Source organism: Heptranchias perlo, unplaced genomic scaffold (assembly GCF_035084215.1).
Source record: "Heptranchias perlo isolate sHepPer1 unplaced genomic scaffold, sHepPer1.hap1 HAP1_SCAFFOLD_44, whole genome shotgun sequence".
NCBI classification, from domain to species: Eukaryota; Metazoa; Chordata; class Chondrichthyes; order Hexanchiformes; family Hexanchidae; genus Heptranchias; species Heptranchias perlo.
In genome coordinates this window covers 3,784,966-3,806,050 of record NW_027139453.1, presented here as the reverse complement: position 1 = coordinate 3,806,050, position 21,085 = coordinate 3,784,966, and the positions used below count along the sequence as shown (strand labels likewise).

Below are 21,085 nucleotides of genomic sequence, written 5' to 3'. Positions count from 1 at the left end.
CATAGGAAGAGTGTAAGCACATTAACAGTAATGAATAAAATAATGGCACCAATAAGTGACAAGTCCCAGAGGACCAGGAGGTTGCCATCCCCGGGACTTAAAGGAAGTAGTTGAGAATATTGCAGATGCCTTAAATATAATCTTGCAAAGTTCTCTCGATTCAGGAACCGTTTCTTCAGATTGGAAAATTGCACATTGCACTCCGCTGTTTAAGAAAGGTGAGCGAGGGAAACCTGGGAATGATAGACCAGTGAGCCTGACATCTGTTGTCAGGAAATGACTAGATACTCTAATTAAGGATGGAGCTACTAAATATCTTTAAAATTTCCAGCTGATCCGAGAGAGACAGCAGAGATTTTTAAATGATAGGTCATGCCTGACGAACCTGATTGAATTTTTGAAATTGTGACTAAAGTGTTGAACAGGGGAATGTAGATGGATGGTGTTTATATAGTCTTCGAGAAGGCATTCGATAAAGTCCCTCATAAGAGACTGTTGGCTAAAGTTAAAGCCCATGGAATTGAGGGCAAATTATTGACCTTGTTAGGGAATTGGCTGAGCGGCAGGAGACAGCGAGTAGGGATAACGGATAGTTTATAAAATTGGCAGGATGTGAGGAGTGGTTTCCCGCGGGGACCTTTGTTGGGACCTCAACTGCTCACTGTATTTATTAACGAATTAGATGACGGGATAGAGAGCCACATATCCAAGTTTGCTGATGACACAAATCATTGTAAGCAACGTAAATGGAAGTATAAAGTAATAAAGATATTAGTAGATTAAATGAATGGGCAAAACTGTTGCAAATGGGTTTCAATGTAGGCAAACGTCAGGTCATGCACTTTGGAACTAAACAGGATAGATCAGAATATTTTATAAATGATAAAAAGCTCGAAACAGTGGAGGTCCAAATATACTTCGGGATCCATGTACATCGATCATTAAAATGTCATGGTCAGGTACAGAAAATAATCGAATAGGCGAATGAAATGCTGGCCTTTATATCTAGAGGACCAGAATACAAGGGGGTAGAAGTTATACTGCAGCTATACAAAGGCTTGGTTAGACCACACCTGGAGTTCTGTCTTCAGTCCTGGACACTGCACCTTAGGATGGATATATTGACGTTGGAGGAAGTGCAGTGTAGATTTAAAAAATGACAGCTGGACCTCAAGGGTTAAATTTCGAGGAGAGATTATACAAACTAAAGTTGTATTCCCTGGAATTTAAATGATTAAGTGGTGATTTGATCGTAGATTTCAAGACATCATGGGGAACTGATAGGTTAGATAGAGAGAACCTATTTCTGATGGTTGTTGAGTCTGGGAAGAGGGGACATAGCCTAAAAATAGAGAAAGAACTTTCAGGAGTGAAGTTCAGATACATTTCTACTCGCAAAGGGTGATAGAAGTTTGGAACTCTCTTCCACAAACTGCAGTTGATGCGAGCTCTATTGTTCATTTTAAATCTGAGATTTATAGATTTTTGTGAACCAAAGGTATGAAGGGATATTGGGCTAAGGGGGCGATTTGGATTTAGGTCACAGGTCAACCACGATCTCATTGAATGGCCATGATGTGGAGATGCCTGTGATGGACTGGGGTTGACAATTGTAAACAATTTTACAACAACAAGTTATAGTCCAACAATTTTATTTGAAATTCACAAGCTTTCGGAGGCTTCCTCCTTCCTCAGGTGAATGTTGTGGAAATGAAATCCTCGAACTCTTCGCATTTATAAATCACAGAACAATACCTGGTGATTACAGACAGTCTTTCCAACTGCCCGTTGCCAAGGCAATCATAGTGTGCAGACAGAGAGGTGTTACCTACAAGGCCACCGAATATACAAACAACCAAAAAAAAAACAGAGAGAGAGAGAGAGGCAGAAACATGGAGACATCCGGAAGGAAGAGAAAGACAGCAAATGTCCCGTTACATTAAAAACAGATAACATTTGTCCGCTGGTGGGGATACGTGTAGCGTGACATGAACCCAAGATCCAGGTTGAGGCCGTCCTCATGGGTGCGGAACTTGGCTATCAATTTCTGCTCGACGATTTTGCGTTGTTGTGTGTCTCGAAGGCCGCCTTGGAGTATGCTTACCCGAAGGTAGGTGGCTGAATGTCCTTGACTGCTGAAGTGTTCACTGACTTTGAATGGCGGAAGAGGCTCGACGGTCTAATTGGCCCACTTCTGTCCCTATGTTTCTATTGGCACTTTAACCAACTACAACATGCAGCGAAATGACGCTCTCACAATCTCGTTGAGCTGCAGTCTTTACAGGTCTCTCTGGTTGTGTTATCTGTGATTCTCCACCTGTTGTTTCTGAATGAATGAATTCGTCACTTTGTGTTTCTTTGTGAGTGAACCGGAGAATTTTCGAAATGTTTTGAAGATTTCCCAGTAAATCATTCACACAGACTTCTCCCGAACTTTGTACGAGTGCATTAATGTGAGAATCACATACATCGTTCCCCAAACTCGTCCGCTAAAGTTTTAAAGGCGACTGTGTTTATTGTGAGGCGGTTCGATTTATCCAGACACACATCTGGTATAAAGGTAACGGTGACTCCGACGTGATTTTAACGTGCAGCCTCCAGATCTGAATGTGCTACCTTATTGCCTCGAGGTCGTTGATGGTCAGTTCGCCCTTCCTGGCTATGCAGATATTTGAGGCACCGTGTCATAAATACTAGCTTTGTGATATATAAAGACTTTCAAATCTCCACCAGCTCCTGCAGGGTGTGATCCAGCCTTGGGAAGTAGAATTCCTTCTCAGCGCCCATATCGTGCTCGTTTCAGCCGCCTTCTGTCGTGAATAGGAGTAAAAGAATGCAATGGAGAAAATAACAAGACTAAAGACACACAAATCTCCATGTGGTTTCCAACCCAGGGTATTAAAAGAAACAGACGAGGGCATTGTAGATGCTTTAATCATGATCTTCTACATCTCTCTTGATTCAGGAACTTTCGTCTTGGATTGGAAAATTGCCAATGTCACTCCATTATTTAGGAATGGTGAGAGAGATAAACGAGGACATTATAGTCTATTTGTCTTCCACCTGTTATGGGGAAGTTAATTGAATCTGTTAGTAGAGACAGAGTGACTGAACATTTGGACGAACATGAACTGATCAGAGACAGCAAGCATGACTTTTTCACGGGTATGTCATGTTTAACGAATCTAGTTGAATCGTTTGAGTATGTAACCAACGTGGTAAATAAGGGAGTGTCTGTTGATGTTATTTATATGGCATTCCAGAAGGCATTCGTTAGAGTTCCTCAAAAGAGACTGTTAACAAAAATGAGAGTGCATGTAATTGGAAGGAAACTATTGACAGGGATAGCGAATTGGTTAAGATGTAGATGATATAGAGTAAGGATAATGAGTGTGCTTCAATTGGCAGGATGTGACTAGAGGTGGCACCCACAGATTTGAGAGGGGGCCGCAGCTTTTCACTATATTTATAAATAACTTAGATGAAGGAATGGAAAGCTAGACATCCAAGTTTGCTGACGATGCCAAGTCAGGTGGTACAGTAAATAGTGTAAATTGGAGCAGAAATGTGCAAAAGGATATTGGTAGATAATTACGTGGAAAAAAAACTGTTTTGGATGGAGTTCAACGTGGAGAAGTATGAGGTCATCCACTTCGTAACTAAGATTGATAGATCGGAATATTTTCTAAATGACGAGTAGCTAGGAACTGTGGATGAGCAGAGGGAATTGGGGGTCCGAGTACAGAAATCATTAAAACCTGGTGGACAGGTACAAAAGATAATAAAAAAGACGAATGGAATGTTGGCCTCTTTCTCAAGGGGGTTAAAATATAAAGGGGTGTAAGTGATGTTAAAGTTATATAAAACTCTGGATAGACCACATCTCGAGTACTGTGTTCAGTTCTGGACACCGCAAATCAGGAAGGACATATTGACCTTCGAAGGGGTGCAGAGCAGTTTCACCAAAATATTACTGGGGCCAATAGGGTTAAATTTTGAGGACAGAATCCACATACGATGCTTGCATTCCCTTAAATATTGTGGTGTTTAAGATGATTAAAGGAGTTGATCGTGTAGATAGAGAGAACATATTTCCTCTGGTGGGAGAGTCAAGAACAAGGGGGCATAACCTTTAAATTAGAGCCAGGCAGTTCAGGGTTCATGTCAAGAAATAGTTCTTCACACAGAGAGGACTAGAAATCTGAAACACTCTGCCCCAAAAAGCTGTTGAGGCTGGGCCAATTGAAAATTTCACGACTGAGATTGAGAGATTTTTGTTTGGCAAGCCTACGACGGGTTAGGGAACCAAGGTTGTAGATTGAGTTAAGACACAGGCCAGCCATGATCCAATAAAACGATGGAACAGGCTCGAGGGGCTGAATCACCTACTTCTGCTCCTACGTTGCTATAAACCTTAAAGTTAGGGTTTGCGTTAGGGTGACCCTAACCCATTCACACACACACATTCTTCAATATAAATCTCACACTCATTCATACCCATACTTCATTTTTCAACGTCATACTCAAATGTATACTCCGATATTTTATAAAGCAAAAGCGCAGTCATATCCACATACCCAGTTTAAAACTTCCGCTGGTCCTGTTTGGAGCTCTCACGAAAGTCTGCACACTGAACGGTTAACTGTTTTCCAGACGCTGTCCGCATTGCTTTGTTTTGGATTTGCTGCCTTCTGCTGACGGCAGGCGATTAATTCGAGCGCGATATCGCCCCGAGCGGCGAAAGCTGCTTCTGACGGATGTCTCCGTCTCCAGGAGCTGGACGGGATTGGAAAGCTCTTGTGTCACACGAAGTGCCTGAAGAGCCCATATAAACTTGAAGGTCATCAGTGCGCTGACTACAGCCTGAGGTTCAATAATAGCGTGTCTGGCATCAACTTAAAGGCGCTGTGTTGGAAATAGGTTGGGGGTCACAGTTTGTTTTTGGAGGAAACTGAACAGAAATCATTCAAGATGGCAGATTTTCTTTGCTGCATCATAATAAACAATATCTTGCTATAAATTTGTCTCATTAGTTCCCCAGTGTCAGAAGGAGAATTCTCTGATCTCCTCATTTATTTCGTATAAGAAACAAACACAAGCAGGCGTCTTAAATTAGAATCAACTCACACATTGACACAGATAAACAGAGCGAGAGACACTGGCAGTATCGGGAAACCTGCGGGAAATAGGCAAGAGAAGCGATGAGGATACTCCTCAAACCAACCTTCTCTGCTGTGCGGTAGCTGATCGATCTCGGTGATTTGGCGCCGTGGTTTAGCTGGTCAAAGCACTTGTTTAATAAATAGGACATCCTGGGTTCGCTTTATCGCGGGGCCTTTCTATTACCTCAGTGATATTTATTCATTGTGAGTTTAAGGAAAAAATATCCGAGCGCGCGATTTGTAATAGTACGGGAGCCAACAAGGTAAGGATTCTGGAATTACTGTGTGTGAGTGCCCCTTCATTGTTCAACAGGCATCTCATAGAATGTGTCCAGAACACATTTCACCGATACTGCTCTGAAGGGCTGATTTTACAAACTTCCTTCCTTACAACCAGCAACCCATCTCCTACTCAAGGGTGCGAAGCGAAACTGGTTTCAAAGTCGTTTTCGATGTTCAGCTTTTATCCGCAACGTGCAATTGGTAGAAACTCTTTCACAACACATCTTAGTATCAATGAGAATGTCAGGCACAGGACGTTAGGGATGGAACCGCCTCTTACAATAAATACAAAGTATAATCGATTACAAAGTGAAAAAGCCAATCCAATCTCTCAGTCTCTCTCTATGAGTGGACATAAACCAGCAGAAGATGACAGAACAGTTTAGTTTGTTTCATTTTCCTTCTGGTGAGTACAGTTGAAGAGAATGATCGCTGTGTTCTGCTGGACAAATAACCGGAATGAGCAGTGTATCTGGTTCCGACGGTACCCAGTGAACCATCCACGTGCATATCTGATATTTACACTGATAGTTTCCTCCCGCACTAATTACAGGAAACTTTTGTCTCACGGTTCAACCACACTTCAGAAGTCCAGAAACACAAAGAATGGTAAACGCCTCCTGATTATGTCAAACAGAGATGAAAGAAGTTTGCAGGTTTAGAGAATCATAGAATGATACGTTCTTACAGAACAGAACGAGGCCCTTCGTCCCGTCGGGCCCGTGCCGGTTCTTTGAAAGAACTGTCCAATTCAATCCCACTTCCCAGCTTTTTCCACATTGTCCTGCAAATTAGTCCTGTTCAAGTACATGTCCAATTGCCTTTTGAAAGGTCCTATCGAGCCTGATAGGCACTTTCAGGTAATGCGTTCCAGATCTTCATAACCCTCCGTGTGAAAAAATCTCTTCATTTCCCCTCTAGTTCGTTGGCCAATTATTTTAAATCTATTACCTCTGGTTACCGACCCACTTGCCAAAGTGAACACTTTCTCCCTACTTGCTCTATGAAAACCCCTCATTATTTTGAATACCTCCATAGGTATCCCATAACCTTCTCTGCTCTAATGAGAACAATCCTAGCTTCTCCAATCTCTCCACATAACTGAAGTCCAACTTCGCTGGTATCATCCTGGAAAACCTCGACTGTGCCCTCTCCAAGACCTTGACATCCTTCCTAATGAGTGGTGTCCAGAATTGTACGCAATACTCCAGCTGAGGCCTAACCGGTGTATAATAAATGTTTCGCAAAACTTTATTGCATTCATACTCTATGCCTCCATTAATAAAGCCCAGGATCCCATATGTTTTTTACAGCCTTCTCAACTTGTCTTGCCACCTTCAAAGATGTGTGCACATATACCCCCAGATCTTTCTGTTCCTGCTCGCCCTTTAAAATTGTACGATTTCATTTATATTGCCTCTCCTCATTCTTCCAGCAAATGTATCACTGCACTTCTCTGCGTTAAATTACATCTGCCATGGGTCTACCCATTTTACTAGTCTCTCTGTGTCCTCCTGAAGACTGTTACTATTCGCCACATTGTTTACCACGTTTCTGAGTTTCGTGTCTGCTGAAAACTTTAAATTATATACTGTTTACCTAAGTTCAGGTCATTTATATGCACCAGTCCTAGATCATACAGTGTCACTGTCTGTTTAATCGTGGTGTCCTGTCGTTCCGGATCATTCTGTATCTGTTGAGAATGGGTCTGCCGTCAGTGCCGGATCATTCTGTGTCTATGTCTGTTTAAAATGGGTCTGCCGTCAGTGCCGGATCATTCTGTGTCTATGTCTGTTTAAATGGGATGTGCACTCAATCCCGCATCATTCTGTGTCGATGTCTATTTAAAAGGAGTGTGCAGTCAATACCGGATCATTTTGTGTCGATGTCTTTTAAAAAGGTGCGTTCTCAGTCCCAGATCATTTTATGTTTGTATCCATTTGAAAGGGATGTGCAGTCAGTCCCGAATCATTCTGTGCCTGTTTAACGGTGGAAGAGCGATCAGGCTGGAAAATACTCTAGGGCACAGGGAGCAAGCAGGAGCGAGGGGTGAGATACAGGCTTCATGTGGGGAGAATACTTTAGTTGGAGTTGATGGGTTAAATGCTCTGCTCGTCTACCTGGCACATCCTGTCAGCGGAATTTCACAATCTTGTGATCTGAAAGATAAAGAACTGACAGCTTAGTCCACCTGTCAACTGATCAGCAGTCATACAGGACGGAAGCAACTTTTCCCAGGATATTTTCAGAGACCGGTCAGTCCCCGTGTGTGTGATGATAAAATGCAGCAAACTCTTTGCCAAAACTGATGAAATCGCTGCTCTCGGTCCTTGGAGTCCTGGTGTTGAATTAGTCCATCACTGCTTGAAGTGGGCTCGGTGGAAGAGAGATCAATTTAAGTGGTATATTAAAGGGCACGAGGAGGGAACAGGAGAGAGAGGGCAGATTTAGAGCTCCTGTGGAAGCAATAGTGGGGGTGGAGTTAACCATTAAATGTCCAGCTTTTGCACCTGGCACAATCTGTCAGATGAGCTCATGTTTCAAACCCTGAAGTTGGGCCAAAAACACAACCTTGTGATCTGAAAGATAGAGAACTGCCAACTGAGGCAAGCTGCCAACTGATCCACCGTCACACGGAAGGGAAAGTCCTGTTCCCAGGATATTTTCAGAAAGTCACTCCCCTTTTATGTGATTATAAATACAGCAAACTCTCTATGTCCAGATACAAAATTTGTGATCTCCAGCCGTCTGATCCTGACTCTGAGGTACTCAGCGGAAGATGGCGAAAGTTCTAATTTTGGTATTTGTATTCCTGGTGCTGACTCAGTCCATCACTGCTCGAAAGCTGATCGGTTTCGGTGTTGGAGGTGGCGGAATATCATTCTTTGCAAGAAGTAAGTTTCTTTGATCTCTCAACACCAATTTTTGTTTAAACTATTTTATTCTCTGACTGAAGCTCACGGTTTGATTGCTTAAATGAACATTATTGTAATATTGTAAGAATGAATGAAGAATATTAATCTGAACCAGTTCCACAGGAAAATCGTCCGATTGTTTAGTCGGTACCTGAGCGGGGAGTGGGAATGGTGGGTGTTGTGTGAGGATCCAAACAGACCAAGAATTAAAGCACAAATTACTGACCAGTGCCGAGTTACCGGATCTCAGCCGGAGAATTGACCTGTTTGGGAAAGTCTGAAATTGGCTTCAGTACCCAGGTACTGTGGAGGGGGAAACTCACAGTTCCTGCTCCCGATCAGTGTTACCTGCTGTAAAAGGTGAGTGTGCGGACGGGAGCTCCTTCAGTCCCTTTCCCCCACACTCGCTGCTCAGACCCACAGACAAAGAATGGTGAATTGGGAGTGATACTGGAGGCGTCTCAGGAACCGATCCCCAGAGATGAGTCAGATTTTCATAACATGAGGGGAGGGGATTGGATCAAAAGGGTTTCAAAATAGGTTTCTGAATTCGAATAATTCTGCAGCCTTCATAGAGATCAGGATATGAGGACACTAAATAAGTGGAGGAGTCAAGCGGTGAAACTATCAATTTTCAGGAGCCGGGTGTCAGTTTACCTCAGTTGGGAGTTGAGTGAACAAGTTAAGGGTTGATGTCCCACTCCGGTACATACAGCCCAGCACTGGGGGAGTGCAGCACTGTTGGAGGTGTCATCTTTTGAATGAATCGTTAAACGGAGACCTTGTCTACCTGTTCATGGGGCTGGAAACACTTGGTCGCATTATTTGAAGAGCTGGGAGTTCTCCTGGTATCTTGGACCAACATCACTCTCTCAACTAACATCACCAGAAACTCCCCACACTGTCAAATCTCATTTGCTGTTTGTGGGACTTTGCTGTGAGCAATTTGGTTACAAAACAGTTTCGGTACTTCAGAAATAATCCTTTGTCTGTGAAACTCTTCGGGCCCTTCTGTTAACGGGAAAGGCTCCATATAAATGTGAGATCATTCTTTTCTTTGTCTCTAGTCTCAGAAAGCGCGAACGGTGGGCTCCATTCTGTGCAAAAACTATTGGGCTGCCCTTGAGAACAAAGAGTCAGTCTCTACCGGTTGGGGAGGGGTCAGGGTGAGGTTTAATGAAGTACAAATGAGCTGAGGTTCATGTGTGGTCCAGAGTCAGTTCCAGTAACACGGACAGACTCAGCTTCATGTTTTCTCATTGTTCTCCCTCCCTCTATGTCCAGAACGGTCAATTAATTAACTCTTCATTTTGGATTTTAGATGGCAACGATATATGCCGCCCTCTTGTAGGAATGTGTCGTTTCGGATCCTGTCACACAAACGAGGAGACTCTGCCGAAATTCTGCGGCGATGGGTTACAATGTTGTAGACCGAAAGAGTGAAAGATCCAGTGATGGATTCTCACCAGCCCGAGCTCTCCAAGTTCTCACTGAATGAAACTTTCGTTCACGGGGAGCAGGCTCTGTTTGATTGTGTAAATCCCACAACCCCTGACCCTGTATTACTGCTGTCTGAATAATGGGCTGTACTCAGAAATAAATCTCACTGCATTGATCACAGCTTCATATCCGTGTCTTGTTTCTCTTTTGGATCATTGTGTCCGAGGTGTTCAGGGGTCTTCTGAGGCTGCGGGAAGATGTGGGAATTGTAGGTAATGGGAAGAGGAGACCACAGCAGGGAATCTCTGAAAGTGCCTAATCACACATTCAGAAAGTTACTGAGATAAGACAGGTGTCCCAGAGTGTCAGCTCTCTGACCGTTCAAGGTTCAAGATTGGAAGGAGACGCGCATTGCATCAGGCCCATCAGATTGTTTGATCGGACATTGAAGCGGGAGCTTTACTCTGAATCTAACCCGTGCTGTACCTGCCCTGGGAATGTTTGATGGGACAGTGTAGAGGGAGCTTTATTCTGTATCTAATCCGTGCTGTTCCTGCCCTGGGAGTATTTGATTGCGGCAGTGTAAATGGAGCTTTACTCTCCTTCTAACCCTTGCTGTACCTGCCCTGGGAGAGTTTGATTTGTCAACGCAGAGGGCGATTGACCAGAGACCCAAGTACAGCTGGCAGTATAACTCGATGCTGCTGGATGAACCTGCTCTGACATCAGTAACTGTCTCAAAATCAATACTTATTGAGCAAAATTTTATGGGTTCAAAATCTGTGATTATAATCCAACAGCGCTCTTATCATAGAAGAATAAAAAATATAAGAAATATTTAACTGTGCACGGAAGCAGGGACAAAATCTGTTCCACCTTCTGTCTCTCTCTCCCTGCCTTACCAAATCCCTCGGTCTCGTTTTATCTCACTCTTTCCCTCTTTGACTTATTTTATTTCTCTCTATGCTTTTCTTTCTCTGCCTCTGATTTCTCTGCCTCTGTTTATTTATCTCTCGCCCTATCACTCCCTGCCTCGTTCTCCCTCTTTCATTCACCTTTACGGGGATTCTTTTTTCTTTCTCTCAATTCCTCTCTCTCTACCTCTCGCTTATTTCACTCTGCCTCGTCTCTCTTACACTTCCTGCCTTCCTCTCTTCTCTATCTCACGTTCCCTCTTCTTGCCTCGCACTAATTCCCCGTTACTCCATCAGTATCGTCCCTCTTTCTTCTCTCTGCCTCGTTGTTTCTCGCCACTTCTGTCGATTTCCTGTCTCTCTCTCCTCTTTCTATCTCTGCCTCATTCTCTTCCTTTCCATCTCTGCTGCTGTATCTTCCCTCCCTCCTTTCTATCTCTCTGCCTCATTCTCTCTCTCCTACCCTCTCTTCTCTCTCTCGCTCTCTCTAAGTCTCTCTCTTTCTTATTTCCACCTGTCACTGTTTCCTAGCTGCCTTTCACTAACTCACTTTCTCTTTCTGTCCTTGTCTTCTTTCTAAGTTAAGAAGTTGCCTGAGAGGAGGTGAAACGAAGGTTCACAAGGTTAATTCCGGCTCCCTAGATTCATCTTTGTTTGTGGAAATACGCTTGGCAGAATAGCAGGTATTGCTTGCCAGCTATTCAAACATTTCAGATCAAATTAGAAAATGAACAAACAGATTCAGTTACAGAGACGTACTGTCAAAAATGATGAAAAACAAGGTCCAGAAGATTTACGGAGAGAAGCAAATCAGAGGCATGTATAATTCCTGGATAAAGAAGAGGGTGTATATGTCACTTGAAGATGGAAGGTAATAAAATTAGTTCAGGAATCGAGGTTGGATGAGAAGTGGGGGCAGAGGTGCGGCACAACTTAGAACCAAAAGCAGGCTTCCCTCTCGAGCAATGGCAAAGTCTTCCAGGACCCCAGGCCACTGGTGGGCCTTGCACATCCTGAGCAGCTCATTTGCGAACTAGGGGTGCAACAGGAATATCCAAACACAAACAATTTCACACTGATGCAACAGGACTATCCAAACACAAACAATTTCACACTGACCCCAGCCTGTACTCTGAACACATTGAATGAGCTGATCACAGCTTCTGCACCCCTAGTTCGCAAATGAGAGAGAGAAGGTGAGCACAAGAAGAGAAACAGAGTCAGAGGGGAAGACAGAGAAATACATTGGGGAGAGGGAGAGAAACTGACAGAGGGCCAGACAGAGAGAGAAACAGAGAGAGAGAGAGAGAGAGAAACATGGGAGACAAACAGAGAGAGGGTGAGACGGCGACAAAACGAGTGATAAAAACATGACAGAGAGAGAGAGTAGAATGAGAGAGAGAGAGAGTCCGAGAGAGAATAAGGATCAGAGCATCACAGGGAGGGGAAATCACCACATGACCGGAAAGGTGTGATTGCACAAGAGGGGAGGCAGGTGAAATTGACGAGGATATCGCCAGTGCTGGATAATTTTAGCTGTGGGACAGAATTGGATAGGCTCGTGTTGTTTTCTTCGGAACAAAGGAGGCTGAGACGAGATTTAATTGAGGTACATGAAATTATGACGGGAGCAGATAGAGTGGATTGAGGTGACTGGATGATTGACAGCTGCAGACTGCAGACTGCAGTCAGTCTCCCTGGGGAAGACAGGGGATTGATTGACAGCTGCAGACTGTCAACTGCAGGCAGTCTCCCTGGGCAAGACAGGGGATTGATTGACAGCTGCAGACTGCAGACAGTGTCTCTGGGGAGGATGGGGATTGATTGACAGCTGCAGACTGTAGACTGCAGGCAGTCTCCCTTGGGAAATGTGGGTTGATTGACAGCTGCAGACTGCTTGTGGTTGGTTGCATGCAGGAAGTTCCCTCCAACGGTTTGTTTGATTGGCAGCTGCAGAGGATTTGTTTCCCGGGAACGCCATCAATACAAAGTAAAATGAAGCACAACAGCCATCGTTCGGCCATGGTCGATTAGCTCCGTTGTTTAAAGCATGCTATTGATAGTACAAAGATGGCGGGTTTGATACCTGTTAAGGTAGTGAACCTTCTTTTTATTAAGAGCGCAGTTTCTGCTCTTTGTTTTTGAGCGAATTACAAATGCAAAGTTTGGAAGGAAATTCACTCAGAACAGAGCATCAGAGAAGCATTTTCACGTTGGTGCTGTCAGTCCCGGATCATTCTGTCCCTGTTTAAAAGGGTGTGCTGTCAGTCCCGGATCATTCGGTATCTGTTTAAAAGGGGTGTGCTGTCAGTCCCAGATCATTCGGTATCTGTTTAAAAGGGATGTGCTGCAAGTCGCGGATCATTCTGAGTCTGTTTAAAAGGGGTGCGCTGTCAGTCCCGGATCAATCTGCCCCAGTTTAAAAGGGGTGTTCTGTCAGTCCCGGGTCATTCTGCGCCTGTTTAAAAAGAGTGTCCTGTCAGTCCTGGGTCGAAGGCTCAATTTACTGTTCAGAGCCTAAACCCGTAGACGGCTCGTTCACACTGGAGATCACAACCCACTGAGGGGAACTGGGGCATGAAAAGCTTTCAATTAATGAAACAAAGACTTCAAACAGGAAGTATTGATCCTGCACAGAAATACGGAGATCAGAGGAGAGAACAAGCTGGATGTCTTTTCTCTGGAAATGAGAAGACTGAGGAGTGACGTCATAGAAGTCTTTAAGTTTAATGAAGGGTTTGATGGGGTAGACGGAGAGAAGATGATTCCACCCGCGGGAGGGAGCAGAACTAGGGGTTATAAATCTAAGATAGTCACTAATAAATCCAATATTAATTCAGGAGACACTCCTTTCCCCAGGGAGTGGAGAGAGTGAGCAACTGGCTACCACAAGCGAGTTGAGGCGACGAGCAAGGATGCTTTTAAGGGGAAGCTAGATAAATACACGAGGGAAAAGGGAATCGAAGGATATGTTCATTGGGTTCGATGAACAAGGGTGAAAGGAGGATCATGTGTAGCATAAACAACGGCATGGACTCTTTGGGACGAGTGGCTTGTTTCTGTGCTGTACAGTCCATGTAGGGGTAAGAGAAAGAGAGAGAGTAAAGGGAGAAACAGAGAGTCGAGGGAGAGAGAGAGAGAGCACGAGAGAGACAGACAGAGACAGACAGAGAAAGAGATTGAGTTTTAGGAACAGAATATCGAGAAAGAGAGGAGGGATGAGTAAATAGAGGCAGAAGGAGATGTTTTGGAAATGCCTGTGAGCTGTTGGCAGCTGAACAATAGCCACTTGTTGCTGCTTTAATGGATTTGTTCCAGGAAGAATGTCGACAATAACAGCAAATTGTATCTTAACATCAATCGGACTGAAAGACTGGAGCAGAGCATCGATGGAAGGGAGAATGAGCGAGAATGGGGGAAGGCATTGATCTCAGGGAAAGGCACAGGCTCCATCCCGGTCTCCGTCAGTAGATATCACCCGGTGTGGGATTAAGACCCACACACAGAGCATGGAGAGTGCAGAGGGACTTTTACCCTGTATCTCACCTGTGTTGTAACAGCCCTGGGAGTGTCTGATGGGACAGTGTGAAGGGAGCTTTACTCTGTATCTAACCTGTGTTGTACCTGCTCTTGGATTGTTTGATGGAACAGCGTAGAGGGTGCTTTACTCTATATATAACCCCTACTTCACCTGCGCTAGGAGTGTTTGATGGGAGAGTGTAGAGGGAGCTTTACTCTGTTTCTAACCCTGTACCTGCCCTGGGAGTGTTTGATGGGACATTATAGAGGGAGCTTTACTCTGTTTCTAACCCTGTTACTGCCCTGGGAGTGTTTGTTGGGACAGTATAGAGGGAGCTTTACTCTGTTTCTAACCCTGTACCTGCCCTGGGAGTGTTTGACGGGACAGTGTAGAGGGAGCTTTACTCTATATCAAACCCCTACTTCACCTGCGCTGGGAGTGTTTGATGTGACAGTGATCCATTTATATCTGACCCATTTTATACCTGTCCTGGGAACAGTTTAAACGAAGGTGGTTGATATTTGCCATGCCTCATATTCCAAAGCATTAAGTTCGTGACAGTGTTTATGTTGGTGAGCGCTGTTATTACAAAAATCTTTCTTTTCACAACGGAAGGTTCTGTCTCTCACTGGTGTTCAGTTACTCGAGCAGTTCCTTCACATGTCAGTGCTCAGTGTGGCAATTGTATCATTGGGGGCATCAATCCCAGTGCCCACCATCGTGCAGACACAGAGAGAGTAGATCGTAGTCCAGACAATGAGAGATGAAAACACATTCCAGACACTGAGAGAAAAGATCAGACCGGGCATTGAGAGAGGAGATCACAGTCCATACACTGAGAGAGGAGATCGCAGTCCAGACACTGAGAGTGGAGAACACAGTCCACACACTGAGAGAGGAGATCACAGTCCAGACACTGAGAGAGTGGATCACAGCCCAGAGAGTGAGAGAGGAGATCACAGTCCATACACTGAGAGAGGAGAATAGAGTCCAGACGCTGAGAGAGGAGATTACAGTCCAGACACTGAGAGAGTGGATCATAGCCCAGACACTGAGAGAGTGGATCACAGCCCAGAGAGTGAGAGAGGCGATCACAGTCCATACACTGAGAGAGGAGAATAGAGTCCAGACGCTGAGAGAGGAGATTACAGTCCAGACACTGGGAGTGGTGATCACAGTCCAGAATCTGAGAGAGGTGATCACAGTCCAAATACGAAAACGATATCACAGTCTAGTCACTGAGAGAGGAGGTCACGGTCTTGACACTGAGAGAGAGGATCACAGTCCAGACACTGAGAGAGGAGATCACAGACCAGACACTGAGAGAGGAGATCACAGTCCAGACACTGAGAGAGGAGATCACAGCCCGCACACAGAGAGAGGTGATCACAGCCCAGAATCTGAGAGAGGTGATCACAGTCCAAACACTAAAAGCATATCACATTCCAGTCACTGAGAGAGGAGGTCACGGTCTAGACACTGAGAGAGAGGATCACAGTCCAGACAGTGAGAGAGGAGATCACAGGCCGGACACAGAGAGTGGTGATCACAGCCCAGAATCTGAGAGAGGTGATCACAGTCCAAACACTAAAAGGATATCACATTCCAGTCACTGAGAGAGGAGGTCACGGTCTAGACACTGAGAGAGAGGATCACAGTCCATACACTGAAAAAGGAGATCACAGTCCAGAAACTGATAGAGGAGATCACAGACCAGGCATTGAATGAGGAGATCGCAGTCCATACACTGAGAGATGAGATCACAGTCCAGACACTGATAGAGGAGATCACAGACCAGGCATTGAATGAGGTGATCACAGTCCAGACACTGAGAGAGGACATCACAGCCCAGACAGTGAGAGTGGTGATCACAGTCCAGAATCTGAGCGAGGTGATCACAGTTCTAACACTAAAAGGATATCACAGTCCAGTCACTGAGAGAGGAGGTTACGGTCTAGACACTGAGAGAGAGGATCACAGTCCAGACACTGAGAGAGGAGATAACAGTCCAGACACTGAGAAAGGAGATCACAGTCCAGACACTGAGAGAGGTGATCACAGTCCAGACACTGAGAGTATCAGGAGCATTTTTAAAAAAAAAACAGGCACTCAAGGGTTATAATCTCTGGATTATTACCTGAGCCACGTGCAAATAGTCGTTGGGATTAGCAGATTTGAGAGGTGAATACATTGATGAAGGAGTGGTGTGGGAAGGAGAGGTTCCATTTCGTGGGACACTTGCACCTGTACTGGGACAGGAAGGAATTGTACCGTTGGAACCGGCTCCACCTGACCTCGGTGGGAACAGGGTCACAGCGCCATGGATAAATAAGGTCATAAACTAGTAAATGGGGGTATGGCTCATTGGAAAAGTAATATAAATAAAAATTCCAGAATATAAAGGAAGAGAGTAGAGTGATAGTCAGAAATTATGCTTTAGGTACTACAGGTAAATGAAAAACTGAAAGATGTAAAGTAATTAAATCTGGAGATAGAAATAAGGAAAGTGTGAGAAATACAATATTACAATATGGGTAGGGTGTGTGGCCCAAATAAGCGTTCTTTATACAAACGCATGGAGTATAAGCAACAAATTGAATGAAATTCGGGCACAAATTCAACCGACAGGGCACGACATGTTGGCCATTACTGAGGCATGGCTGCTCAACAGTCAGGAATGGGAACTGAATATATCAGGTTATAAGGTCATAGGAATGATAGAAAAAATGGGTAAAGGGGGAGGAGTATCCTTAGTGATTAAGGATGTAATTACTTCATCGATAAGAGAGGACATAACGAGAGGGAGGCAGGCAGTGGAAACTTTATGGGTCGAATTAGGAAATAGAAAAGGATTTAAGACCAAAGTGGGGGTTGTGTATCGACCCCCTTGTCGTAGCTGTGAAGCGGCACAATGTATAAATGCGGAGATTAGACACGCATGTAGCAAATGCAGTGTGGTTTTAATGGGGATAGATTTTAACCTTCATATGGAATGGGATAAACAGACGAGCTCATGTCAGAAAGGTAACGAATTTCTTGAGTAGGTTCAGCAAAGCTTTCTGCAACAATATGTCCTGGGACCAACAAGGGTGCAGGCTTTACTCGAATTAATAATGAGTAATGAGGCAGATATAATTAACAGCCTAACGGTGCATGAACATTTATCTAAATTGGAAAACTGCACATGTCACTCCACTATTTAAGAAAGGTGCCAGTAGCAAACCAGGGAATTATAGACCAGTTCGCCAAACATCCGTTTTCGAGAAATTACTCGAGTCTCTCATTAAGGATAGTGACTGAACACCTTGAACATTTTCAGCTGATCAGTAAGAGCCAGCATGGATTTTGTTTTGAAGAGGTGACTAAAGTAGTGGACAGCGGAATGTCTATAGATGTTGTTCATATGGACTTCCAAAAGGCATTCGATAAAGTCCCTCAGAAGAGACTGTTAGCTAAAGTTGAAGCTGATGGAATTGAGGGGAAATGATTGACCTGGATAGGAAATTGGCAGAGCGGCAGGAGACATTGGGCCAGAAATCGCTGCGAGCGGCGAGGCAACGCTCACTGCAGCTCTTGCGAATTAAATTAACAAAAATACTGACTGTAGGCTCTGTGGCGATGAATTCCTTGATTTCGAACTTCACAAAAATTTTGCATCATCAACCCAGCCTCTGAGCAGCGTGATTTGCTGCGCAGCTGGAAATGTGTGTGAGGAGAAGACACGCCCACAAAATTCGTGAGGACGAGAAGTCCCGCCCACAGAATCAGGCTGCATTGCTCAAACAATCAAGCAGAATTCATTCCTTTCAAGTTGGCATTCTGTGTGGCATTGTAAATTTAAAAAATCAAAAACCAATGAAATAATAGAATTAAGTTAAAGAGACAGAAGGGAAAAGTTTAAAAAATAATATTGTAATTTTAATTCTTCTTCAATAACCAAAAACTAATAAAATAAGTAGTGATATGAGAGCCCTCGTTTTTAAAAGATAATCTTTACTTGTTTGGCAGTCATTAAAACTTACCGAGCTGTTAAAACTCTGTTTGTCTTTATTTACTAGAATGCTACCTGGACATCAAGGGTTAAATTTTGAAGAGAGATTACACAAACTAGGGATGCATTCTCTGGAATTTAGAAGATTAAGGGGTGATTTGTTTTAATTTTTCAAGATATTAAGGGGAACTGATAGGGTAGATAGAGAGAAACTATATCCGCTGGTTGGGGAATCGAGGACCAGGAGACATCGCCTAAAAATTAGAGCCAGAACTTCGAGGAGTGAAGTTATGAAACATTTCTACCCGCAAAGGGTGGGAGATGTTTGAACTCTCTTCTGCAAACGGAAGTTGATGTTAGCTCAGTTGTTAATTTTATAGATAGATTTTTGTTAACCATGTGTTCAGGGACTATGGGATTAAGGCGGGTAAATGAAGTTCGGTCAGAGATCCGCCATGATCCCATTGAATGGCGTAACAGTCTAAAAGGGCGAAATGGCCAACTCCTGTTCCGACGTTCCTGGTCAATGTCACCACAGACCACAACCTCAAGCAGGCGGCGCTGCTGATCAGCCGTGACGGAGCAGAGAGACAGAGAAATGGGCAAGAGAAAGAGAGACATACGCAAAACGAGTGAGAAATGGGGAGTGGGAGGGAGAGAGAAAAATAAAGACAGAGACAGATAGTTGGGGAGAGTGAACAAGAGAAACAGACAGCGGACAAAGAGAAAGAGAAACAGAGAGGAGAGAGCAAAAGAATGAGAGAAACTGGGGAGACAGAAACAGAGACAGACGGAGAGGGAGAGACGCGGGTAAAGGGGGAGATTGATGAGGGGAAGAGAGAGAGACAGAGAGAGAGACGCAGAGGGGGGGGGGGGGGTGGGGAGAGAGCAATGGAGTGGGTGACAGAGAGATAGCATAGAGAGGCAGAGAATCAGAAGAGAGAGAGAGACAGAGAGAGAGACAGAATTATAGAGACAGAGAGATGGTGGGGGAGCAAGAATGAAAGACAGAAACAGAGGAACAAACAGACAGACAGAGAGGGCGGAGGGAGGAAGAGAGAAAGGGAGAGACGGGCATAGGTTGGAGAAGAAGAGTGGAGACGGAGAGTGGAGATGGAGAGTTGAGACGGAGAGTGGAGAATGAGAGACAGATTAGAGGGAGAGAGATCGGGAGACAGAAACAGAGAGAGGGAGAATGACGACATTGAGAGTGGCAGAGAGACAGGCAGATTGTAAGGGTAAGCATAATCGAGACAGAGAAATAGGACGGGTGAGGGAGAAGAAAGGGACAGACAGAGGGAGAAACAGACAGACAGACAGAGAGAGAGAAACAGGGGAGGCAGAGAAAAAAGGAAGACAGAGAGTGAGAGACGGGGATGGATCAGAGAGTGTAGATTGAGGGAGACAGAGAGAGAGACAGCGATTAGAGACAGAGATAGAAGTGTAGACGCAGAGAGACTCGGACAGAAAGAGAGAGAGAAAGAGAGTGGAGGGTAAGTACCGGGAAAGAAAGAGAATCAGAGGGAAAGAGTCAGAGGGAGAGAGAAAGAGACAGAGTTAAAGAGTATAGGGAGAGAGACAGAGGGAGGGACAGATAGAGAGAGGATGAGACGGGGATGGTCAGAGGGTGAGAGATAGGGAGAAAGAGAGACAGAGAGATGGGGCTGGGTGAGAGAGTGTATTCGCACAGAGTGTAGTCGCACAGAGTAAAGTGGCAGAGGCAACGAGAAAGAGTAAAGGGGAAGCGTGAAATTGAAGCTGAGATATAGAGAAAGGGAGAGAGTTCGTGATTGAGAGAGGTGGAGAGGGAGAGAGTTGGAGAGTAGATGGTGAGAGTGAGGGGAAAGAGTGAAGAACGAAAGATGGAGTCACAGTGGAGAGGCAGAGAGACACCGAGAGGGAATATGAGGACATGCGTGTGGGTGAGGGGGGGCGGGGGTTGTCAGCGAGTGAGGCGGACAGACTGTGAGAGTCTGAATAATACAGACAGAGAGATGGTGGTGGTGAGGGAGAAAGAAAGAGACAGACAGATAAAGAAACAGAGAGAAACAGGGGAGACAGAGAAACGGAAGACAAAGAGTAATGGATGGGGATGTGTCAAAGAGTGAACAGAGAGAGAGAGAGAGAGAGGAAGTGGGAGAGACATGGAGTAGAGGGTGAGAGCGAGTAGAGAGTGAGGAGAGTGTGACAGACAGAGAGAGAGAGAGGCCGAGAGAGAGAGAGGGTCGGGAGAGCGAGTAGAGAGAGAACACGAGTAGAAAGCGAGAAGAGTGAGACACACAAATGGAGAGAGGGGTAGAGGGAGGGGGACAGGGAAAGTGGGAGAGACTCCCAGCTACCGATCTTCTCCTCATATCAGTCAACACAACAACCGAAACCTTCTCAAAATATCCCTCAACAAAACTTACCACCTTCTCACCATATCCAGCAACCCCACCGACCGAATTTCTCCCCATATCACTCAACCCCACCGACACACATTCACACAATATCCATCAATCCCCACTTAAACACATTCTCCACATTTCACTCAAACTCCACATAATCACTTTCTCCACATATCCCCCACAAACGGCTACCAAAGTTCACTTCCATACCTCTCACTACCTCCGACTCACCTTCTACCAAGATAAGTCAACCCCACCTAACCACCTTCTCACAATATCTCTCAATCACAACCTACCCACCTTATTAACATTTCCCACAATCACACTTACACAACTCCTCACCATATCCGTCGACCCCACCTACCCACCATCTCCCCATTTCACTCAATTACACCTACCCATCTTCATACAAAATCCCTCAATTCCAAACTACCCATCATCCCCCGTATCCCTCAATCGCAACCGACCGATCTT

General features: G+C 44.7%; 1 long non-coding RNA gene across 2 annotated transcripts in view; it reads right to left on the bottom strand.

Moving 5' to 3' along the window:
- Window positions 1–1,635: 1,635 nt before the first annotated feature.
- Window positions 1,636–21,085, bottom strand: part of LOC137312846 (uncharacterized) — a 34,774-nt gene continuing 15,324 nt past the window's right edge. The window contains exons 3-4 of one of the 2 annotated variants that reach the window (XR_010960828.1): window positions 4,578–7,603; window positions 1,636–3,063 (exon numbers count right to left, since the gene is read on the bottom strand). This is a non-coding gene — a long non-coding RNA (uncharacterized lncRNA). The remainder of the gene's footprint in view (window positions 3,064–4,577; window positions 7,604–21,085) is intronic. The other variant, XR_010960829.1, reaches the window with a different exon arrangement.